This window comes from Ipomoea nil, unplaced genomic scaffold, assembly GCF_001879475.1.
Source record: "Ipomoea nil cultivar Tokyo-kokei standard unplaced genomic scaffold, Asagao_1.1 scaffold1436, whole genome shotgun sequence".
NCBI lineage: Eukaryota > Viridiplantae > Streptophyta > Magnoliopsida > Solanales > Convolvulaceae > Ipomoea > Ipomoea nil.
The window spans coordinates 883,865-901,203 of NW_017617864.1; the positions used below are offsets into that span (position 1 = coordinate 883,865).

The 17,339-nt window shown below is 42.0% G+C and overlaps 1 long non-coding RNA gene across 1 annotated transcript; it reads right to left on the minus strand.

Annotated features, from left to right (window-relative positions):
• Positions 1 to 1,929: 1,929 nt before the first annotated feature.
• Positions 1,930 to 12,265, minus strand: LOC109188574. Its single transcript, XR_002055443.1, has 3 exons — positions 12,251 to 12,265; positions 7,059 to 7,062; positions 1,930 to 2,073 (listed from the first exon to the last, which is right to left on the minus strand). It is a non-coding gene; the product is annotated as an uncharacterized LOC109188574 (long non-coding RNA).
• Positions 12,266 to 17,339: the final 5,074 nt, after the last annotated feature.

The window sequence follows — 17,339 nt, forward strand, 5'->3', positions numbered from 1 at the left end:
CAGGAGGCAAGGGATGGGAAGTGGTGTGGTTAATGACATAATCGGAATACCTAGGATTAGGACGACGCTCCCGAGTGGAACGGCGAACATTATTCAACGATTGAGACGATTCAGAGGTGGAGGTAGGTTGTGAGTCAGACACGGACTGGGATGCATATTGGTCATTTTTTGAGACAGTGGGAGACGATGAATTGGACGCAGCCGACGGCGATGGTGGTGGAACTGGTTTTGGAACTGGAGTTGGAACCGGAGTTGGAATTGGACTTGGAATCGGAGTTGGAACTGGAGTTGGAGCTGGTGTTGGAACGGGTGTTGGAACTGGTGTTGGAACACCCACGGGTTGTACCTGTGTAGACAAAGGAGGTGACTTGCACAAAATATGATGTGATTCTGAATCATTAGAAGCAGAAGGTAAGCTGGTAGATGACTTCTGCAAATCGTTATAAGGAAACACATGGGGCACAAATCTAACATGCCTAGATACATAAATACGATTCGAACCAAAATCTAGACATTTATAACCAGATTGGGTGTTCGAGTAGCCAAGGAAAATACATGGACGTGACTTTGGTTGTAGTTTCTTGGTGTTATAGGGACGCAACCAGGGAAAACACATGCAACCAAAGGGTTGTAACTTGGCATAATTAGGCAATTGTTGGAACAAGACATAAAATGGGGATTGATTACCTAAAATTGGAGTAGGGAGCCGGTTAATAAGATATACGGCTGTCTGAAAGGCGTAGGACCAGTATGAGGATGGCAAAGACGCGGAGTGAAGAAGAGACATGCCAGTTTCCACGACATGCCTGTGTCATCGCTCTGCGACACCATTGTGCTCAGGAGTGTGTGGCGGGGTGGTGAAATGAGAGATACCGTGAGTATTAAAAAACGGCCCAAGTCTCATGAACTCGCCCCCATTACCTGAGTAAACAGAAATAATTGACAGGCTAAAATATTTTTCCACTAGCTGTTTGAACTGAATGAATATTGTAAACACAACTGATTTACGTTTCATGGGGTACAACCAAATGTATTTTGAGAAGTGGTCTACAAAAATGACATAATAGCGAAATTCATCAATAGAGTTCTCAGTAGGTCCCCACACATCAATATAAACAAGTTGCAAAGGTTTAGTGCTAACAAGTGTATTTTTAGAAAAAGGCAGTTTATGACTTTTATGAACATTGCAGGAGGAACAGTAAAATTTTCGCAGAGATGACATGGAGACTGGAACATTACAGCGTTGCAACACAAGTTGCAACACCATATTCGACGGGTGGCCAAGTTGTTGGTGCCACTGAGACAAATAAGCCAACTGCGTAGCATGAATTGTTGGGTGAGAGGCAACTGGTCCAAAATAGACACCATTAATGTTCACTCCCCGTAGCAGCGAAATCCACGTTCGAAGTTCCTTGACCAGAAAATGAGAATCAAAGAAATCAACAGACACACGATTAGTCTTGCATAACTGGGAAATAGAAACTAATTTAGTGTGTAACTGTGGGACACGCAAGACATTATCTAGAGTGAGAACATTAGAAGGAGTGGGAATGACAAATTGGCCAATATGGGATATTTGTAAGGAATTACCGTCACCCAGGCGTATTTCATCCGATCCACTATATTCGGCGAAAGTCTGCAGAGGAGCGAGACTTGGTGTCACATGGTGCGACGCCCCACTATCAAACATCCAGGGAGGAGAATCCCTAGTCATTGAATTGGCTGTAGGAGATACATAGGATTGCATAGGAGGAACATCATGCTCCTTTAAAAATCGGGCTAGCTTGCGACACACCCTTGTTTCATGACCCGTAAGATAACAAAACTTACAGACGATACCTGAGCGATTGTGTTCCCATTGTTGCCGATTGGAGCCATAATGATTGTTATTGTTGCAACTCTTTAAAGAGTACATAATGATATAAGATTTTCCCTAATAATATATATTATATATTAGGGCCTTAATTAAGTGATGCAAGTTGACTAGACTTATTAAGTGGTTTGGTTGGATTGAATAACTAGAAGTTGTTATCCAACTGGACTCTGTGTCTAATATAAACCTGGATCGATGGGCTTCAGGATATTCATTATATAGCACATTCAGCTACAGTACTCATATTGCTCAGTAGACACCAATACGCCATCTAGGGTTCTGAGTCAAGTATGGGACAAATATGGCTAACGGTCTACCGTTCAAGATGCAACACAACAAGAACATCAACTGTAGCTGGAGATCAACATGATCATCGCTTCCGCTTATACGAGGTCAGGTATCTCGTATACTATTATTCTGTATAGTTAGATTATTTATGTCTAACAGTTGGTATCAGAGCCTTTATAATCTCTGCTTGATTGATTGTTTTGCCTAAAACAATATTAAGTTAAGTTTTTATATACATCAAGTTTTGTATATATTTTGTAAATTAATTCGTTGAGATATACATACAAAATATATCTATTTAGTCCAGATATAATTGAGCAATTTGACATGTATGTTTTTGATTGAATTAATTACAAATAATTGTTTTTTTTTTTTGGCATTAAGAAAAGATTATAATTTTTGACAAAAAAAAAAAAAAAATTATCTACTGCTTGTTTTTATCGGAGCATCACCGGTATTTGGACTCCAGTCATCCGCTACGCGTGCTATTGTTGTGTTCATCGGACGACGCTGGCTTTCCGGTTGTTCGCGACGACGGGCTGAGGACGGTTGGCGGCGAGCGATGGCGTTGGTGTCGCGACAAGGAAAGACGGCGGAGGTGGGTTGGATAACCGGTTCGCCGCTGCTGCCTCCTCCTTCTCCAGGCGGCGCCGGCGCCGGATTTGCTGCTACTGTTCTTCATAGCTTCGGCAGACGTTGCGACTAGGGACTAGGACAACGACATTCGGACGCCTGCGACATCTAGTGCTGCTCCTCATTTCAGTTGACGCAGCTAATGTTGATAATAGCTAGGTTTTTTTTTGCCTTCGACATTAATGAAGAAGATGATGAGGAATATGGGTTATAAATTTGGGCTGGGTTAAGCCCATTTGCATAGCCTGGTCCAATATTAAAAAAAAATTGGGCATACTTTAGTTATTTTGGGCCTGCTTCAGCTTTCATTCATCATATTAGGACTTCTTCTAACTTAATTGTTCAATTTAATTTTCCTTAAATCATTATTAAATTATCATTTAATTTTGGGCAAATATCAAGTTTTAATTTGCTTTTTGAATTTTAATTTAATATTAAGGTGCAAATTGAATTGTCTCAAGTTTTATAATTTATGATTATTAATATGCAAAATCAAATCATGCTATGTATATTTATTAAATAATTATTTTATTATTATAATTATACATTCATAATAGCATGCATTAAGGTTGGATTTAGTATATTATTAACTCATAAATTTATTATGAAAATATCATTTAATTTTGGATCCTTAAGCTAATTTTAGGCATTATGACCTACTAATGCAGCTTGTTTGGTTTCCCCTTTAATTTTGAGTACATTTTAGTTTTATGTGTCTCTGGGACTTTAGAACATATTTTGAACAAGCTATTTCGGACCTATCTTGGGTCATTAAAGTATGGACCCCACAATTTTGATTGATATTTAAATAATAATTGTAGCTCTTTTATTTGATTATAACGTGTTTATTAAGTTTTAATTATTACTAACTACCATATTTTGGTATTCATCGTTGGTAATAATATTAAATTTTGGGTCTATTTCAGTACTAGACCATTTTTCATCCATGTTATAATTCACTTGGGCCATTGAGATTTATGAGCCTAATTTCAGTGATTAAGTGCTATAATTATTGTCTTAGCCTGTTTTGAGACATTAAGGATTTAAGGATTTAATTGTTATTTTGGCCGTTAAGAATTACAAACTGTTGTTTAAGTTGATTATGTTTTTTAATCTATCAATAGATTTCAGGGCCTTAATAATAATGTTAAATCTTTACTTTTATGGAAAAAGCAATATAGTTGGTATATTGTCTGTATAATGGTAATTTGTTTATTACCTTAATTTCAGTCTCCCTAAGTATCATAATAGTCCTGGTTAATTATTATGTGCTACACTGAGATTAGTATTTGACATCCCTTAATTATAGTTTTGCCTTTATTGCAGTTATTATTAATTGACATTATTATTTACTGTTATTAAGTTTAGGGGCTAATCTCATTTATTGCCTTCCATAATAATTATTATTTTATGGTAATCTACTATATTTGGTACATTGGTATGATTACCACTTCATTTTACATGACTATTAATGTCGGTAATTAAGTCCTACCAATAAGTTTTTAACGTACCATTGGACGCTGCATCGAGTTTATTGACACCGACAGTGAAGATGGGAAAATTCTGGAGTTTTTTTTCTTCTCTTGTGGATCATCATCGTTGTTAGTGCAATGGAAAAATGTAGTTTGCATCATTAAGGTAAGTCGTTAATTATCTTTTATGATTATTATTGATGATTAGTGCTACAGTTACAGTTAACCGCTAATTTGGACTAGTCACATATTTTATTCTTTAGAAAACTGAAAACATTTAAATGTGCATTACCATACGTCCATACTTTAGTTTGTCGTTATTATTAATGTTAATAGTGATTATAATGTTACCTATTACTATTAATAATTAATTAATGATGACATTAATATTGTTATGATATTCAGTTATGTATCTTGAACTGTTTCGAAATAAATTTCTGTGACATTAATATTGTAATGTTTTTCGGACTTCAAATTTTATTAAGTTCTCAAAATTATATCCGAAAACGTTTATAAATGTTAGCGGTTTTACCATTGTTTTTTCATATTTAGTCTCCTAATTAATGTGGTAATATTATTATGATTATTTATTGCTATTTTAGTTATTTGCAACTTTTCCGTTAATAATAATAATAATATTATTAACTGGGTTATGGAGATGAGTGATTTCGAATCAATTTTTTTTTGGAAAAACATATTTTCTAGGCAATTGACTATTGCCATTAATTTCATAATTCATTTAGTTCTTTGAATTATGATTTCAGTTCTTATTGCCCATATTTGGTTAAGTATGAATAATTGAATATTTGTTATAAATTCATGCTCTTTAGTTGGTTTATACTCTTTAGGTATATAGTTTTATGCATTCAATCACATTAAGTGCATAATATTAAGTTTAATTATGCAATTAAGATTTGGGAGACTTTAATTTACAAATGAAAATTATACTTTTGGCTTGATATTGTTTGAATTTGTAAATTCAATCTATTTCTCACAAGTTTGATTTTATGCATTAAAACATTTTGTCATGGGCTTACAGTCTGAATCTTTTAAAATATTTATCCATTATTTCATTATTCAATGTTGGGTCCTTTTGGTTTGGGCTCATATTTGTACTTTGAATATTAAATTTTATATTTTGAAATAAATCTCATATTTAAATTGTTTTAAGTTATGCAATTTATTTGGAATATATGAGTTTAATGTTTAATTTTATGCATACTTGTCCTAAGCATAATATTTTGTTTTAAATTATGCAATTTTATTATGCCTTTAGCAATGCATACTTTAGGATGGAATTATATTAGTTCCTTATTAAGTTGGACTTAACCATAAACTTTAGTTGCGGTAGTGCCTGAGTTTAAGCACGTTTAGTCCGTTAATTTAGTTCACCAATTTAAGCTTTAATCATATGTGAATCATGAAGTTTTTTGGATTATACCCTACAGTTTTTTTTTTTTTTTTTCAGTTTATACCCCATACATTTATACATTAAGTGTATATGAATCGGGGAGGCATACAGTTTTAATGGCCATTGACTTAAGAATATCTTGTGCCACTAGTCTCCTTAAATTGATACTCTATCTAAGGAATTGATTTTCAGTGAGACTTAGTGTCTAACCACTTTTTTTGGGAGTATATTTAGTTTTTCCCATCACAATCTGATATAATTTGCCAAAATTTTAAGTATTCCTTGCCAATGTGATTTGTTTTCGGTTCATTAAAGAATAGCCAAAGCATCTTTAATTTACTGAAGTCTCTTAAGTTTTCAATCTTGGTTAATTAAGGAATAGCTACAGTATATTCAACTACCTAAGATTATTAAGTTATGATCTTATAATTTTGATTTGGTTGGGGAGTAGCCAGAACATCCTTAATCAGTTAAAATTATACAGGTTATGCAAGGAATTGATAATTGTCGAGTTATCTTATAATTTTAATTTGGTTTGGGAGTAGCCACAACATCCTTAATCAGTTAAAATTATATATTAAGCAGTTTATTTTGATCACATACAGTTTTGGACATATCATTTGTGATTAATTGTATGTAATATGATGGAATTTAGCCCACATGCAATTTCGTTATATTTGTATAATTAATCAGGATGAAATACTGGACTACGGTCATAATTGAGCCCACAGGCAATTATGTATCGAAATGTAGTTTAATAGTTTTATCAGTGATGATAGAAATAAATCAATTTATTTGATAATTTCCAATTCTATCATGAAGTTTAATTTTATGATGTAAACTTTAGATCATATTTCTTAATTTGCTCACAGGGATTAAGAAAAGGAACATGATCTCTTAAGTTTTTGTCATAATGGTTGTAATTAATCTTATTGAATAACACTTTAGCCTACATGCAATTTTTATGTCACTTGATTCTTCAACTCATTTGATAATAGTTTCATCATAAATAAAATATTTCAGTTGGATCTAATTGAGTAAACTTTAGCCCACATGCAAGTTTTATGTCACTAGGTTCTTCTGTCTATTTAGTAGTTGTGAAAAATATTATCATAAGGGTTTAATTGGATTTAATAGAATTAAAACTTTAGCCCACATGCAAGTTTTATGTCAATAAATCCATCAACCCATTAGATAATAATTTTATCACAATTTCTTAGAATTTATAAATTTAGCTCAATTATAATTCTCAGTTTCATGGTTTGCATTGACAAAACATGTATTCAGTCACTTCCCAAAATTTAGATAGCTACTTTTATTAATTGATCCACGAATCTTGCTCGGTTCTTCAGATTAACTGTAGTAAGTTACGTGATTTGACATACCTCTTGGATTCCAATAATAATCTTTTGAGCCAAATTCTAACTTGGTTTCGGAAGGTGGTTTTTTTTAGTATGCCCAAACTATGGTGGGGAACTATATCTTCATTATTTAGTTGGACTTTAATTGGAACAAAAAATTGATTATTTAGTATGCCCAACTAATGGTGGGGAATTATATCTTCATTTATTAGTTGGTCAAATCGATTATGAGTATGTATATTCATTTTATTAAGTTTTGCTGAGGAATATGTTAATCAGTGGGAGTGATCATTTAGAACAGATCATTAAGATGCTCCATTAAAGATTATGGATTTAATTATTGTCTTCATACTTCCCAAATTGGATTGTATGTCAAACAATATATCCAAATAATTTCTCAAGTATTAATCTTGTATTTGTTCTTATAAATTCATGAGTTCAAATTATTGAACGTTTGGTTGTGCAACATATTTATGAAAATGTTGAAACAATATTAAGGAATTTATTAGAACAAAAGCATTTAACTTGTGGTGCACTATCATTTAATAATTTCTTCAGTGAGTATAGTCTTTAGTTTCTTCAAATTGATCCTGGGTCATTTTGGTTTGTAAGACTCAAAACAATTTTGTGAAAACATATCAGTAAGACTCATTCTGTTCAGTTCGTTTAAAGTGGACATTGAAGTTATTTTGGAAGTTATGGTGTATGATTAAGATTCCAAATTTATGGACTTAGACCTTTGGTTTATTGTCTAAGTTATTGGAATGCTTCTGTGACTTGACTATCTTTTGGCTATTTTGATGAGTGGGAGTAACAGACGTGTCAACTCCAAACTCTTAGCCGTTAGAGGTAGTACTTATGTTATTATGAAGTCATAGAATATAGTTAGCATTATGCTAACATTAAAAGATCTTTACTTAAGGCATGCTTCTAAGGTTTTAGAGATTATACAATGTACTCTTTGTACAATGTGGATGGTTTCTTCTTTCAGTTGTGCACATAATATATTTTGAGAAACATCCCTTAAGGTACTGAGAATAAACATTGAGTTTGTTCATAAAGGACCTAAGTTGAAGAATTAAAATACATGTGACCATAATGGATATTACTCTGATTAAATAAAAGACATGTCACTATGATTCTTGTGTTTTGTTCTTTGGCGATAGTTGTGCTAGTACTTGCACCAAGTGGGAGAATATAAGATTTTCCCTAATAATATATATTATATATTATATATATTAGGGCCTTAATTAAGTGGTGCAAATTGACTAGACTTATTAAGTGGTCTGGTTGGACTGAATAGAAGTGGTTATCCAACCGGACTTTGTGTCTAACATAAACCTGGATCGATGGGCTTCAAGATATTCATTATATAGCACATTCAGCTACGGTACTCATACTGCTCAGTAGACACCAACACGCCATCTAGGGTTTTGAGTCAAGTATGGGACAAATATGGCTAACGGTCTACCATTCAAGAGGCAACACAACAAGAACATCAACTGTGGCTGGAGATCAACATGATCATCGCTTCCGCTTATACGAGGTCAGGTATCTCGTATACTATTATTCTGTATAGTTAGATTATTTATGTCTAACAAATGAGACATAATAAATACATATTCCTTCTTCAAGAGGAAAAATTACTCAGTCAATTATTAACTTTTCAGGTCATATAAAGACTTTAATACTTTTAATGTTGCGATTTTCACTTTTCTTATTTTGAGAGCTTAAAATCCTTCGGGGACTTTTGAAATTAATATTAGTTGCATATCTTAGTTTATTATTTTGCCAATAATATTACGTAGCGGAACTTAATGTCATTTACCGTGTGAGAGTATATTTGATTAATATCAATCAAGGGTATCTGCGTGAACCCATAAGGCTATAAACTTGCTTCATATCATATCACCTCGTTATTCTTATTTCTCTTCCATGCACACATCCATTTGTAACCTTCGGGGTTAACACTCAACAGTGTATTGTTATAAAGAGAATATATATATATTTTAGCGAGTCGAGCCATGCCTTAATTGCTCTGTTTATACGTTAATCAATCTAGGCGCTTTTGGCACCTAGTTCTGGATCCAGATTGTCATATAATATGAGCAATTTGAAGGCAATTGTGTTGTCGACAACTTATAACATTTTTATAAATGTCTCCCATATTTGTAAAAGTTAATGGCAATTTCTAAAACAACCAGATTCTAGGCATTTCCCAAAGATATTTTGATCTGGTAGTTCCGCATTCCTAGTATTACGTTTGTTTGGTGCACCTATATATTTACTAGGGTTTCTCATCATCTGGACGAATGTCTCCAGGACATAATTGTTCAATGTTATTTCAAGAGTGACAATGTTTCTTTACTAGATCTAGTAGTATGATTCTTAACTTTTACACCGATAAATCTCCTACACTTCTAGTGCCAAGGAGTATCAGTAGATTTATTTGCTCCAAGTTGGGGAAGGTACATGGGACCTAGTCACTCTTTTATGATTAGTATGACCAATAGATGTATTTGGCAAATTATTTGCTAATATTGCAAATAGATTATCTTCTGAACTTCCAGTTCATGCAGTCTAACTAGTACGTGGACTTGAATAATGAAGATATTTTCATTTTTTGAAATTTCTCAGCATTCCATTAAATTTAGACTTTTATCTCCCCCTAATGCTGAGAAATGATCTTCATAAAGTATGCAGTCAGCGTACTTTGGCTTATTACTTATTGATTCCCTTTCATGGGCTCTGGGTATTTAATCAAGAGACGGATGTTTATTTGATATCCATTTTAGAGGTACGCTGTGGTGGTGATATATGGAAATAGACTGCGCACTATAAATAATAACGCAGATAGGAAAATATTTATTTTGAAACCACGTAGTAGGTAAAATGGGGTATAATTGTGATATGCAATGAGTCAGATTTGAATAAAAATATTAGGAATTCCCCTTCACAATTTATTTGCTTCAGGGACACTAACATAATCTGGCTAACTTTATAGTATTATCTAATCGGGCAGTGTTGCACTCGTCGTAACGACCCTTCCAGGGTTTGACAAAAGATTTGGGGATCATTTTTGATCAAATAGTTATTGTCAAGGTTTGGTCCTGGTAGGGAATACCCCGACCGACATGCCTTTGTCCTTTTCTTCTTGTCTTTGCAGGTTGCAGGTCGGGTTTCTTGTGAAGAACCCGGTCGGTTCCCGACCGGGTAGTGCCCGATTGGCGTTGCCGATCACCGAGCGGTAGCCCTTTAGCGAGAGAGCTGGTGAGAAACACGTGGCGACTCTACGCGTTGACAGGCAGGGTACCCGGGAAGGCGACACGTGGTTGCTACGTGGGAGGCATGCCGGACGGCCGGATTTGTGTCTCCGGCTCCGCGGCTATAAATACCCGCGATAGCGACAGTGTGGGGGACTTTTGGACGATCGATAGGTTGTTGTTAGAGAATCCCGACCACAGTCAGTCGGTACTCAGAGCAACCATTTAGATTGTACTTAGGGCCTTCACCTCGATCAATAAAAGATTTAATTGCTTTAGTTGGTTTTGTGTTTATTTAATTACCGCATTACGTGGCAATTAGTACTATCATTTTGGGCGCCGTCCGTGGGGACCCGTGCAAGCAAGCCAACGTTTGACGAGCACCCGGTCTCTTAGCAATCATGTACCCGTGGGCACAAAACCTCTTCGGCGACGATCAAGCGGATGCGGCTAGTTCATTCGATCATCAGCCGAGCCAGCAGCAAGGTCAGACAATGGATCTCAATCTCAACCTTTCACCACCACATCCTTCTACTACATACCCGGCTGCCCAACAGCCGGTGAACTACATTCAACCGGGATATCTTCCACCCGGTCAGCAATTCCAGCAGCAGATGCAGTATCTCGGCCAATACGCGTACCCGGCCCCACCTCAACCGTACGGTACTGGCCCGGTCAACCGATGTACTATACACCCCCGGTTGGCTATCCACCATACACGCCTGCATACACGGCTCCAGCCGCCGCCCCTCCAGTATAGCCGACTGCGCATGTAGAGCCGCAACATCAGCCCACTTACCGGGCTCGACGCTTGGCTCGTTCGCGGTTGGGGTCGGGGGGTGCTGATGCGATGGAGGTACCACGGCAGGACCCTCAAGCACCGGAGGTTCCGACCCGAGCGGAGGACCCCGAAGAAGTTACGCGAGCAGTAGCTTTTGATCGTCTCCGACTGGCGATGCGACAACGCTTGGGACCCCAAGACCCGAGCCGCCAGCCGAAAGATGTACAGATGCAGGAGGCTAGCCAGGAGGCTTCATCCGGACATAGCGGGTCGAGATCTCACCGTCGACGACGCGCTCGGGAGTCAGCCCAAGCCCAGACAGCCGAGCTCAACGAGACCCGAGAATTGCTCTATAACCTCCAGGCAGAGTTCGCTTGGTTCTGGAACGAGCACCCCGTGACACCCCCGATCGACCAATCATCCTTGTTGAGAACGCCCTTCACTGCGGAAGTAATGGCGCAGCCATACCCGTTTGACTTGAAGGTCTCCGGGGAGAAAAGTTATGATGGTCGTACGGACCTTGAGGTCCACGTCAACGATTTCTACGGCAACATGATGTTGAAGGGCGTATCAGACGCCGTAATGTGCAGGGCTTTCTATTCCACACTCACCGGTCGGGCGGCGGAATGGTTCCGAACTTTGCAGTCGGGCTCAATTGCTGATTTTAATGCCCTGGTGATCAAGTTCATGAGGAAGTTCATCACCTCCAAGGTGGTGAGAAAGCCCTATATGTACTTGGAGAAGGCCAAGCAACTCGAAGGGGAGAGCTTGACCGACTTCCTTGTCAAGTGGAAGGCAGCGGTCGGGGAAGTCGAGCCAATGGACGACGCCACCGCCACCCACATGCTCCACATTTCTCTCCGGGCGGGGTACCTCTATCAGGATTTCATCCTTCACCCCCCCGGCCACATATGAAGAGGCCCTTCGAAGGGTCACAGATTATGCCAACGCCGGCGAGGCGAACGCTGTGAAACGTTCGCAGGAGGTCGGGTCCTCTTCCCGTAAATCGGCCGGCCGGGCGGAACATCGATCGGGTGACGACCATCCCCGATCCCGCACCAGGCCTGGTGAGTTTACGGCTTTGAACCTATCCGCGGTGGAGGCCATGCAGTACGCCCAGTCTTGCAATCTCATCAAACTCCCCTATCCTGATCAAGATGGCCCTGACAAGAGTAAGCATTGTGCTTACCATCGATGTGCCGGGCATGACACTGAGGAGTGTACCCACTTGCACCAACTGTTGGAAGATCTGCTCAACCTTGGGAAGTTGGACAAGTGTGTGGGGAAGAGAGAAGAAACCAAGAAGAATACCGATCGGAGGGATCATCGGCGTTCTCATCACCGCTCTGATCGTTCTGATCGAGATGGACGCTCTGATCGGTCGGGTCAAGACCGAAGAGATGACCGTCGAGACGACCGACGGGACCCTGACCCTCCATCAAGTAGCCGACCGGCGGGCAAGCCGACCATCCACGTAATTTTTGGTGGATTGGATGACGCTTCCCGACCGAGGGAGAACTGCCTGGTCGCCATAGTGGATTCCCGAGACACCGGGAAGAGGCAGAAAATGGAGCCCATAACCTTCTCCCTTGAAGATCAACCCAGCAGCGATGACCACGGCATGGAGGCACTCGTGGTCACCATCGACGTGAAATGGACGGATGTTCAGAGGGTTATGGTAGACACTGGGAGCAGTGTCAATGTCCTTTATCTGGACGTGTTTGAGAAACTTGGGCTCGACAAGAGAGAGCTGACTCCGGTCGGTGTACCATTGTTGGGATTTACCGGGGCTCTTATCTACCCCGAGGGTAAAATCACGCTCCCAGTAGAGATCGACACCTCCCCGAAGTCGATCAAGACGGAGTTGGAGTTCGTTGTGGTCAACCTACATTGCGTCCACAACATCATCTTGGGCCGACCCGCGATCATGAAGATTGGTGGGATAATTTCAATGCCCCACCTATGCATGAAATTCCCCACCCCCAATGGGGTCGGTGTGGTCCGTGGCGATGTCCAATCCGCCCGGAAGTGTTACACCCGAGCGATCAATAGACGTGACTCCGGTCGGTCTTCCCGGGTGAACACGATCGCCAAGGAGGAATCCAAAGACCGGAAGGAACAACCTGAGCCTTCCGAGGAAATTGAAGAAGTTCCCCTGTCCGAGGACCGACCAGACAGGAAAATAAAGATTGGCCGGGCCCTCACCAGCTCCGAGCAGAAATTTTAGCGATCCTCCGGGAGTTTGCTGACATTTTCGCCTGGGGGCCTGAAGACATGCCCGGGATCGACCGGACGGTGATTTGTCATAAGCTAGCCGTCGATCCTGCAGCTAAGCCGGTCGTGCAAAAAACCCGGCACCTTTCATCCGATCGCCGCGAGTTTGTCAGAGAAGAGGTCAAGAAAATGGCGGCGATCGAGCACATCCGACCGGTGATTTATCCCGAGTGGGTGGCCAACATTGTTCTTGTTCCTAAGCCCCCAGCTTGGAGGATGTGCATTGACTTCACCGACCTCAATAAGGCCTGTCCGCTCGACCCGTATCCGCTACCGAGTATCCACCAAATGGTCGACCAGACGGCCTGGGCCGAGTTGATGAGTTTCATGGATGCATTCAAAGGATATCACCAAATAATGATGCACCATGAAGACGAGAGCAAAACAGTCTTCGTGACCCCGGACGGGCTGTATTGCTACCGAGTGATGCCGTTCGGCCTCCGCAACGCGGGAGCGACCTATCAGAGGATGGTCAATATGCTCTTCGCCGATCTGTTAGGCTGAACGATGGAGGCGTATATTGACGATATGCCGGTCAAGAGTCGGGACCGATCCGACCATACTTGGGATCTCCGGGAGTGCTTCCAGATCATGAGGAAGTACCAGTTGAGGCTGAACCCAACCAAGTGCACATTTGCGGTTCAGACCGGGAAGTTCCTCGGCTACATGATGACTAAGAGGGGAATCGAGCCCAATCCGGCCAAAGTTAAGGCAATTCTGGATATGCAACCACCTTCAACTGTTCGGGAGGTCCAGCAATAGACCGGTCGGTTGGCAGCTCTCAGCCGGTTCCTCTCCAAATTAGCCGAGCGCGCTTTACCTTTCTTCAAGGTATTGCGCAAAGTTAACGGTTTTGTCTGGGATGACGAGTGCCGAGCGGCTTTCGACGAGCTAAAGGAGTATCTCATGTCACCAATCGTGCTGTCGAAGCCAGAGCTCGGGGAAGAGCTAGACGTGTACCTCGCCATATCCGATCGAGCAGTAAGCGTAGTATTGTGCCGAACCAATCCGGAAGGGGTCCAACGACCGGTGTACTATGTAAGCCACGCGCTACATGGTCCTGAGCTCCGGTACTCCCGGCTAGAGAAGGTCGTCTACGCCTTATACATTGCCGCGAAGAAGTTGGCTCCCTACTTTCAGGGTCGAGCGATTCGCATTTTGACCGATCAGCCGATCGGGCCAGTCCTCTGAACTGCTTCATCGTCCGGTCGCCTAGTCAAGTGGGCGTTAATGCTGACCCAGTATGCAATTGAATACCGACCAAGACCAACCATTAAAGGTCAAGCCCTTGCAGATTTCTTGGTCGAGTGTACCGCTCGGGATACCCGACCCCCCGAGGTCGCGGACCCTGAGGCCGAGTGGTGGTCTTTGGCTACTGATGGGTCGAGCAGCAAGAAAGGGGCAGGAGGAGGAGTGGTAATCACGAGCCCGGAGGGATTTAAGGTCTACTTTGCCCTTATTTATCAGTTCCATCCGACCAACAATGAAGCCGAGTATGAAGCCTTTGTTAACGGCTTATAGTGTGCTTGGGACTTGGGGGCTGAATACATTCCAGCTCAAACGGATTCCGCGCTCGTGGTCGGGCAGGTTCTCGGGGATTATGAAGTGAACGGAGAACGACTACAGCTATACTGAGACCTAGCCATGGAAAAGCTTGCTCTGTTCCGAGGGTACACCGTCCGGCACATACCCCGATTGGATAATGCCGATGCGGACATCTTGTCCAAATTGGCCCAAGATGCCCCGGAACATATGTCAAAGATCGCTCGGATTTTGGTGATCCCGAGACACAGTATCCACCGGTTGCCGGTTAATCCTATCCAACCGGCAGAAGACAATTGGATCACTGATCTGAAGGAGTTCCTTGAGCACGGTCGACTCCCAGACGACCCCCAGTGTGCTCGGAAGGCCAAACTTAGAGCCCCGAGGTTCCAAGTCTTGGATGGTCGTCTCTATAGGCGATCGTATGGAGGCCCTCTTATGCGCTGCTTGACCGCATTTGAGGCCGTTCTTGTCATGAAGGAATTGCACTCGGGTATCTGTTCGTCACATCAAGGAGGTCGGTCCTTAGCTCGTCGAATCATGCTGATCGGGTACTATTGGCCGTCCCTCCAGCTGGATTGTGAGAAGCTCGCTAGGGAATGTGAGACGTGCCAATTGTTTGCCCGGATGCCTGGACGACCGGCCACCTTCTACCAACCGATCACGACTGCAATTCCCTTCGCAAGGTGGGGGGTGGATATCTTGGGACCATTCCCTCAGCTCTACGGTCGGAGAAAGTTTGTAATTGTTACCATTGATTACTTCTCCAAGTGTATTGAAGCCGAGCCGTTAGCCACGATCACCTCTCAGCACTGTGTTCGGTTCTTATGGCGCAATGTGATCTCCCGCTTTGGTGTGCCCGTGTATCTCATCAGCGACAACGACCGCCAATTCGTAAGCCAGTATTTCCAGAATTTCTTGGCCACGATCGGGACGACCCACGTCCGGTCGTCGGTAGCTTACCCACAGGGAAATGGACAAGTGGAGAATGCCAATCGAATGATTCTGGAAGGTTTGAAGAAGAAGCTACACTCGGCTGGTCGTAGTTGGGCCGATGAGCTGCCCTATGTTTTGTGGACTTATCGGACGACCCCGAGGGAAGCTACTTTGAACCTACAACGCCGAGGAGAACGAACACTCGATGGTCGTGGATCTCGATGGGGTCGAGGAAAAAAGAGAGCTAGCCGCTCGGCGTATGGCCGAGTATCAGAAAAGAGTCAAGAGTTCAAAGGACGTTCGGGTCAACCCTCGGTATTTTCAGGTGGGAGATTACGTTCTACGTCGACGAGAGGCCAGTCAACCTTTGGAAGGCGGGAAGCTAGCTCAGAATTGGGAAGGGCCGTACATCATCAGCGCTGTGGTGCGGCTGGGAACATATCGACTGGAGACAACAACCGGTCGGGTAATCGAGGGGACTTGGAATTCCGAGCACCTCGTTATGTTTAGGCATTAGCCTTTTTTTTTGTAATTTTAGATGAAGTGGGGGCTCAGCCTGCGAGTCGGCCTTGTTCGTCATTTATTTGTAAATTGCGAATATTTTCTTAACCGCCTGCGAGCGGGAAAATTCAATGTATGTACGATCGGTGATTGCTCGACCGTTTGCACACGGCGGCCCGATCGGTTTTTTCTTTACCTTCGTTAAACGCAGGTTAAGTCATTACCGCGTTATCTCGACCGGGCGAATCCATCGACTGGTCAAATGTGCTCCTCTTCGGCGGACATCTGGGTCACGCCACCGATCGGGAAATTCAGAGCTCCAGCATAATTCCCCGATCCGTCCAACTTCTTTCCACTATCGCACCCACTCGTGCCTCGAGTGCACAATAGTGTGGGGGCTAGGATGAAGGAAGTGCTATAGGTCCATCGCTCGGGAACACCCCGATCGAAGAGGCTTAGTAGTTTTCAAAAATCGACAAGGCCAGGAGATCGGGTAAACCTGATCGGGTAGGCCAGCAGAATGTCGAAGTTCCGATCAAAAGACGCACGACCAGGCCATAAGGCCACGAGGCCGGGTGTTGAACGAGTCGAATGATGTACGACCAGGCCATGAGGCCGCAAGGTTGAGCATTGGATGTTCGACATATGTGTAATTGAAAGTGAAAATGCAATGAAAACGAGCGGTACAAGTTGAACAAAAAAAATATTTATTAAATATAAAACGTGCCCGGTACAAACTCGGGACCGGGCTCCCGATCAGGTTCATTTACAAAAAGAAGAGCCTACGCCTACTTGTTTGCACGCTCCGCCTCGCTCTTCTTCGAAGGCTCCGCCTCGCTCGGGGTGGCTGCAGCTCCGCTCGGTTCGGCTGTCTTCTCCTTCGGGTCGAACGGTGGTGACCTAGGGTCGGGAATGTCCTGAGGAAGCGTGGTCAAAACCAGCTGAAGATCTTCCCCTTCGAGCGCTTGCTCCATGATCTTCTGCATTTTTTCACGCATCTTCCT